We start from the raw sequence: 8,767 nt of genomic DNA, 5'->3' as shown, positions 1-8,767 counted from the left end.
TAGTACGTCATATGCTTCGTTGATCTGATTGGTTTATTTGGCCCGTCTATCACCAACATAGGCCAATCAGCTAACCAGTATTTTCGGCCCTTCCCAAAAATTACTTAAACGGAAGGTTTCCAGATGGATATGCGGAGCAAATCCATCTGGCAGAGTCAGGTTAGTAGTCTTTATGGTTCATTCTTTAAAATCCTCAAAGTCCAGTATAGACCAAGCTCTGCTGCTTGTCTGCATTTCTACACCCTCGTGTGACCACATCACCCCAGTTCTCCAGAGGCTGCATTTGCTCCCTGTCCCCCCAATGCATCAATTTCAATGTTCTCCTTCTAAACCACAAAGGTCTCTAAGACCAAGGCCCATGCCGCCCAAATCTGCCCCACTGTCATATTCCTTCCTGCAGCCTCAGCTCCTCTTATTCCAATCCTCTGTCTCTACCACTCAGACTCAAACACTGGACATACGATGATGGAGCCTTCTCCGTACCTACCACCATCCTCTGGAACTTTCACCCCAAAACACTTCCCTTACTGTACTAGAAGCCTTTAATGTGTTCTGTTTTATACCTATACTCTTATACCTATGGTTTTTTTTCTTGTTTTCTGTTATGTAATCTGTTGTTGTTGTAGTTTTGCTTGACTTTAAGATAACAAACATTAAATAAAATATTTTTTTATAAATAAAACATTTGTTATATAACGAAAAAAAATATGTGTATGCTCACTAAGGTCAGCAAAATTGTCAGAAATGACAAATGATTATACCTATGAGACCTGAGGAACACACATGCAAACTCCCAAAGCTAAACACCCAAAGGTCAGAGAGGTTTTGTTTTTATCCTGAGTGATGTCAGTGCTCTGTCACCAAGGGCTGTTTCCAAAGTGTAGCGATACTGAGCCTCTCTGTTTTAGTGACACTTTGGTCCCAAAAGTGCCCTCAGGCTCTCAGGCTGAAAATGGATCTCCCTGTATCCAACCTGTATCTTGCCAGGTCATTTCTGTCTGCAGGCACTTAGAGGGCAGCAAAGGAGAATATCTTTCCACGTTTTTTTCTGTCTTTTCTCTGTTCAGTTAGTTTGCTTTTGTTTTTTGTTTTATTCTTTTTACTCTTCCAGTGTTAGAAAAATTTCCTACTATGAACTTTATTGACCTTGAAAGAAATGTCAAGATTTCAAGATGAATGACAAACAAAGAACAGAGCTATCTGCAGGAAAGCATGGTCTATGTTCCCTTTTAAAGTCGGTGTTACTGTTGTTCCTCAGTGTTACCCGATAATGGACTAGTAACTGAACTGGTTAGTATGTGTTATTAGTGATGTAAAAAAACATAAAATGTATATAAAGTAATAAAATACCTCAATAGAAAATTATTTTGATAAAAGTGAAACCATTGAGAATAAATATTCTTAGGTAAAAGTAAAAATATTGTCGACAATGACTAAAAAAGTAAAAGGCACTACGAATTTTTGTATTTAAAAAGAAGCATGAAAAACAATTTTGTTTTTGTCCCTTTAGTCCTATTGGTTAAAATATTAGAGGTCTAATTTGTTGAAACCCTGCTTTAGCCCCAAGAAAACATGGTATTAGTTTAAAAGGCACTGTCCATACAGTAAGAACTCAAAATAACATAAAAAAAACGTCGGATTGAATTACATGCCTCCACAAGTGTGATGTTTACCTGACAGAACTGAAAGGGCTTTCTGTAAGAACAAAAAGAAAGGTTTCCACTGTTAAGAGAGAGAGAAAAAAAATTAAGAGCACTGTGTCAAAATCACATAGAAGCAAAACAAGAGAAATTTCCTTATACTTTACCAGCAATAATTCAGAGTGGATTAGAGTTTAATGGTTAAACTTGTCAAACAACACAGTGGCGCATTATCACCACCAATAAGTAGGAACATGACATGTAAATAAGCCTTTAGGAATGAAGGTTGTATTACAATCATACTTGTTTCGCTGTCTGTTGCTTAGCAGCAGTACTGCCACTAAGTGATGGATCTTCCTTGGAGGACACATTCCCTGACACTTTTTCAGAGACATAGACAGGTATGGGGCATTGCAGGCTAACAAAAGAAGCCAAATGACCCCCATTCCAAAGGGGTGGACCCATTCATCTGTTTTAATTTGTATGTTTTCTAAGCAAACACAAGGCTCTTTTAGGCTACTGTATCGAGCCTTGAACTATTGAAAAGGCTACTGAAAAGGCTATTTCTGACAGTTTGGAATTAAAAAAGCATCCTGGATGAGAAGCAAAACGTCTTCAAATTTAAAAACTAAGTCCAGTGGATTGTTTTTTAACATTTTTGGAATGACCATGACCTGGATGACTGAGACCAGCATATTCTCTGACACCTTCACAAAATGGAAATAAAATACTTTTGAAACAAATGGCAAGTACTTATATAGCACATTTATTCAAGTCAGGAGACTTGACCAAAGCGCTTTATACTACAATCATTCACCCATTCACGCACACACTGATGGTGGTGAGCTACATTGTAGCCACAGCTGCCCTGGGGCTCACTGACAGAAGCTGGGCTGCCGTACACTGGCGCCACCGGGCCCTCTGACCACCATCAGTAGACAATGCAGGTGAAGTGTCTTGCCCAAGGACACAACGACAATGAAAGTCGGAGTCGGGGCTTGAACTGTCTACCCTTCGATTTCAGGGCAAACTCCTACATCCAACGCCACTGTCGCCCCTATAAAACATACATTCAGTTAGCTCCTCTGGACACTCACAACAGTTTGCAACTGCAATAGCAGTGTCAATATGTAGAAAAGAGATGCTGCATGCAGGACTCCAATAGTAGATTTACTCAATATTCTGGGTCCGTGGTTAGTCCTGCCATAATTATTTCTGACAGATAAGAGCAATGATCATTATACATGTGGCTTTATTTTAATGTCAACTTGCAAAAATGCAATTTGAAGAGCAAAGCAGACCAAAGAAAAAAAAAATCTGCTATTGCTCCAAACCAAACAAGACCTAAGGATCTTTCTGAGTGTTTACACCATTCATTTCAATTCAGGATGGATTGCAGGACACTTGACATTTGACAGAGAACACCAGGATTGGCAAAAAAAAATCAGTTTGGCTTTGGGACAGTAATGGAGTGGGGTGGCTTTCCTTTTGAGGGGTGTACGTCCCATGTTTTTTGCACGACTGCCATTAGGTACTGAGATGAGATTTGCAGACACCTTGTGAGACCATATGGTGGTGTGGTTGTTCCTAGGTTCCTCCTAATGCAGGACAATGCTAGACCTCGTGTGGCTGTAGTGTGTCAGCAGTTACTGCAAGGTAAAGGCATTAAAGCTCTGGACTGTCAGCCTCTTCCTCAGACCTTTATTCATTTGAGGACACCTCGGACATCATGTCTTGATCCATCTACTAATGTCACATTGCACCACAGACAGTCCAGGAGTTCTCAAATATTGTTTTTTTGCAAGTTGAGTGAAACTATATTAAGTCAAAAAGAGATTTCATTTTCAAAGCGTTTTTCTTTTCTCTCTCTCAAAGTCTAAGTTTTTGCTATGGATTCAAGAATTTTGTCTCTATGTGAGTAATGTGTCATGGCTTGTGTTCCTAATGGTAATTGACAACTGAGTGCAAAGGTGGTTGGAGCAAAGAAGTGGGTTTTGAGAGAAGGAAGAAAAAAATACAAAAATAACTCCACATTTTAGAAGGTACACCATGAACTAACATTGGAACTGTGCAAAACATTACAAAAATGATTTGTGTATATCATCTAATGCTGTTGCATTGTGTTTAAGACAGAGGTACCTTGGCAGGAATTTATATGTGGCAAGGTTTATTCAAACCAAAGTTTTAATGGTATTTTACATGTGAGAGCCTATTTAACCAACCTATTGTGTAAACTGACATAGTCAGTTTTGCATTCAATTATATTTGATGGGTAGCGTATATTCATATCTTATGGTTAACTTAGCTGTAGCTCTTGGTGGTCTGTATTTGTTGTACAAGAAACCTGATTTGACAAGTTTTGCTCAGAGGGGTTCTGCTACTGTTGGGGATCTCTTGTCAGATCAACAGTGTTCTATGGAGCTGAAACGATGCTTAGTTCCTGAACAGTGAAAACACAAATGGTCACTTGGAGAACGTTTCATGTTTTATGAGGAAAGACTCTGAACGAGTGCAATCATGGTTGGCAAATGATCAGTTAAAGAGTTTTATTGAAGGTTGTGGTCTGGACTGAGATGATATCGGCTGGGGTGGGTAATCTGGACTGTGCTGGAAAAGGTGAGGTGACAGGTGAGCAACTGGATGTTGCTGGTTTGAATTATGAGGAGTGGTGAAACTCACTGAGGAGGAGGTTTGGGGTCGGTTTGGGAGGGTGATGTCCAGTGGTCCGGCTGAAGGTGCAGGTCCGGTTGTTGATCTCATGAGGTGGTGTCAGAGGGTGGGCAGGCAGGAGGGCTGAAGCAGAGAAGGGATCCAAGGCTTTACTGATTCCAGGAGGCAGGCTGAGAGTGTCTCAGGCAAGTGTGCAGAGTTAAGTGGGTTCTGGGGAATGATCTTGGGCTTGGGATCCATAGTTCTAGGATGGAGGAACAGAGAGCGGGGTTAGATTCAGGTTTATCAAGGCAGCAAGGCTAGGAAGAAGATTGTTCTGTACAATGCAGAAGCTCTAATGAACTGATGCCCTCCTCCTGCTTCAATCTCCTTATGACTTGCAGTAATCCGCTCAGATGTAAAGCATCGTCCAGCCCAGCTGAGGAGAGAGAGCAGGAAAACCAGACCTGCACCCAGACCTAGGAGTATGACAAACTGTGGTAGTGTTTTGGGTATATCTGACTGACAAATTGCTTCAGACAAAAAGATTTAGTTTTACAATCTAAATGTAGTTACAATCTAATGTCCATTTTACACTATAGCTTCATGACTGCTAATCTCTTAGTTGTATATTCATAATGTGTATTTGTTGGATTGAGGTCTGGGGGTTTGGAGGTCATTAGAGTCAAACAAATTTATTGTGACATTTTGTAAAAAAAATGTAAATACACGTAAATCCCATTATTGTCCCACAATGGGGAAATTTGTTTTCTGCATTTTGACCCATTCCCATTGGTTGGCGCCCGGGGGGCAATCAGGGGTTAAGGGTTTTACTCAGGAACCCAGAGTTGGGGTTGTGGTGATAGAATCGGGTACTTGCAACCTTCTTAGAGCACAAGCGCACTGCTCTAACCACTAGGCCAGCACTCGCTTGTTCAGGAAACCAGTTTGAGATGCTTTGAGTGTATTAACCAGCTGACAATAGCTATAAGAAGATAAGAAACTGTCGTTAGGAGGGGTCACATCGGTCCAAGAAACTATCCTCCTCATCATCTCACCACCACCCTCAACTGCAGTATAGTTTGATTCATGCATTCATTTTGTTTATGCCAAATTCTGACCCTAATATCTAGTGCACCAGAGCAAGCAATGACTTTCCAATCAGTCATGGTGAAAGTTTGAAAATCCTGTCTAAATAGTAGCTTTGACCTCATGTCCTTTACTGACAAGGCTAGTACTAATTGTGGACTTCAGAAGCTGTAGTCCATCTACTTTGCTTTTCTACTGTCTGCACATTCAGAAATGCAAATCTGAACTTGTAGAGAGTTGTTATTAAAGCTCCTGTTATTTCTATCATTTAGACCAGTTTACCTGTTATTAGAACTCTGACATCAACATGTGTTTTCCTCCAAACATGCAGCCAGATATATATATATCTGCAATGACAATGCCACATCAGAAATCACTTCAACCCATCCCTAACTGTTACAGTATGCTCCCTTTAGCTTCAACGAGTCTTGGAGATAGGAGTACCACTTTATTTAATGCAACCCAACATTCACCAATATGTTTTTACGCTGCATTTCTCTCCAATCACCGGAGCATTTTTGGTGTGTAATCCTGAAAGGATTCTGTATGTTGTCTTTTGGTATCCTGTTTTACCATTTAAGTGGATAATGGCTCATCATTATAATTCCACCGTTACAGCTGGGAACTGCTTGGCAGCTGAATTATCTTTACATATTCTGACTACCGAAGTGTTCTTAGATAGTTTTTTCTTTGCTCCTTGGTATTTATTGTGTGATTTTGCTGGAATATGTGACACTTAATTGGACCCAGGGGACATTTGTTTATGATTGCTTTAAGATTTTCCCTTTTTTTTAATCAACCTCTTAGAGATTCTAATGTAATACAACCATGTCTGTAAGCGGAAAAAGCTTCAGTGCTTATTTTGCAGTTGCCTGTACCTATTGATCTCTTATATTCCTGGATTCTTTCGCTCACTGAAACCATAATAATAATGTGCATTTAAAAATTAAAAGCTTCTTTATTCAGAAAATGTGAATCCTTTACATCTGTGACAATATCAATAAGCATGGAAATACAAAAAGACACAGTGCTCTTCCTTTGCTGTCCACTATTGTTGTTTAACCATAGCCATAACCTGTATGTTATATTTTAATTGTACACCAAATATCATGTGGTTGTGAAAGCCAAGTTAACACAGACGTCTCTTGTTTTGTTTTAACTGTTTTGTTTTAACTGACATTAGAAGGGAAAAAAGATTTATACATTTTCAAGTTTGCTGTGTTCTTAAAAGGCTTTATTTTTTATTTAGATCCCAAAACTGGCTTTTGGACGTCATACATATCTTCAGTTGTGTTTGCCACATTAATTTTGGATGTTTATCAAAAGTAGCATTTGAAAAAGATAAAAATATATATATATATAATTGTTTCATTTTGGCATGTTTGTTGTTAGCAGTTGTTAGCAGTTTTGTAGCAGATTTCTTTTTATGAACTTTATACATAAAAAAAAACATTTCTGAAAAATACATTGATTAACACAACCAAAAACAAAAGTTGCTTTGGAAAAATGTTATGAGTTTATGACGTAAAGTACATGCCAGTCAGCAGAATGTCTGTAAATGACTAAGGTGTTTATTAAAATTGGGGCCTAGGCTACCTCCAGCATGGGAGAACCAGCGCCGGTGATGCTCCCCTCCAAAGACCCAAGAACTTTGTCTTTTTTTATGATCAATCTCAACCTGCCAGTAGCTGCTGCTGTTGTTTTTTTTGTTTTTTTTTCCCCCACACAATTTAATAGTCCATTTGTTGATTCTTTGAAGATCAAACCCTAAGCATGAAAGCAGCACTATTAAACCTTAGCACACATTGCATGAGAAAAGAATATCATCTTCAGAGGATCCGTGTCAAACAGTAAATCTAATTTCAAAACACTACAAGCCCTTTGCTAAACCTTCTTGGTTTTATGGGATATTTGGTGGATTTAGAGAGAAATCCAAAGAGTTTTGCGATAAATACGGAGCATGAAGTATAAACACTCATTCATCAAATGAAATCTCCTAAAGGCAACTGCTTCAACATCAGTGAAAAGCCTTAAAACAAATAAACAGAACTACACACATATACAGATAGAGAAAATGGTTTGTTTTATTAAATTAGTTAAATTAGGTCTACAACCTACAACTGGTTCAACATTGATACTTTAAACCAAGCAGGTTGTGTGTTTCCTAATGACTTATGTTTAACAATAAATGTTAATACCATAAAATGATATTTTCTTACTATAGTAACCATATCATAGTCATAGATAATACATTTCTTTACCATTCCGTCATTCCGGCCAATAATAATTCTGTCTTGTTTATATCCCAATGTGATGTCATTGCTTTGACAGAAATAGAAATAAGATTTCATATATTCCTAACTTATTGACCTTGTAACTTTGTGTTGGAATTTTTCCATTACAAACATTGAAAAACACTAATTATTTGTATTATTATTGTAGTATTTGTATGAATAATTATTTTCTTTATGTAAGGTTCCATAATTTCTTTTTTTACAGTTGGACATAAGCTATTTTTTTCACCAGAATTGCTGGGTAATAGTTAAAGGCAGGCATAATGCAAATATACTTTACAGGTCTTGTTGACAAAGAGAAAGTAAAAAGTCTCGAAACACCTCTAGCTGTGTGAACCTTGGGGATTTCACAGGACCATTAATATTAAAAAGAAAGTATCAACCTCTGTTGGAACTAGAGTAAAAGCAATATAACACATCACCTTAGAGTATTTAGAATTAAAGGTGAAATTAAACATTTACGAGGAACAACTCTCTTCAGAGCCATTCATGCCCATCCATCAGGTGCACAGGGAGTTGACTGTAGCAAAGGTCTAATTTTAAGGAGCAAGCTCAGCAAAATGTTCTCCATTGCGTCACTGCAAAACAAAGTCGTTTCTATTGGAAGCTTTAAGCTGTGAAGAAAATGATCATTGGTCTAGTTATAGATTAAATGGATGCACATGTTGTTGTCTCAATTAAAAAATTGTTTTTAAATCAATCTGATACTTGCCCTGTGCACTGCATGTTTGTGTTTTTTCCTCTTTTTTTTTCCTCCATTTGAAATGTTCCAAGTTTGAATACATTTCACTTCCCATCCAGGAAGCTTTTTCAATTTAAATGTCAGAAATAGCGCTAAATTCAAGGCTTTACAGAGTGGACCAAAAACAAAGCCTTATTTTGGCTTAGAGAACATGCAAATTGAAATGGTCTAGCTGTAACCCTTAGCTCCTGTTCTGTCAACTTTCAGGGATCAATTGTAAGAGCATAATCATTGGAAGGAGCTGAAGAATGGTTTGCTGATTCGGGACAGCCGTTAACTTATACGTCATTACACGACAGAAACACTCTGAGGATTTTAGTCATATCTGGGACTATAGTCTTCTCAAACAGAAG

This window comes from Cyprinodon variegatus, unplaced genomic scaffold (assembly GCF_000732505.1).
Source record: "Cyprinodon variegatus isolate N-32 unplaced genomic scaffold, C_variegatus-1.0 Scaffold3, whole genome shotgun sequence".
Taxonomy (NCBI): Eukaryota; Metazoa; Chordata; class Actinopteri; order Cyprinodontiformes; family Cyprinodontidae; genus Cyprinodon; species Cyprinodon variegatus.
Note: the sequence above shows the minus strand (reverse complement) of the source record.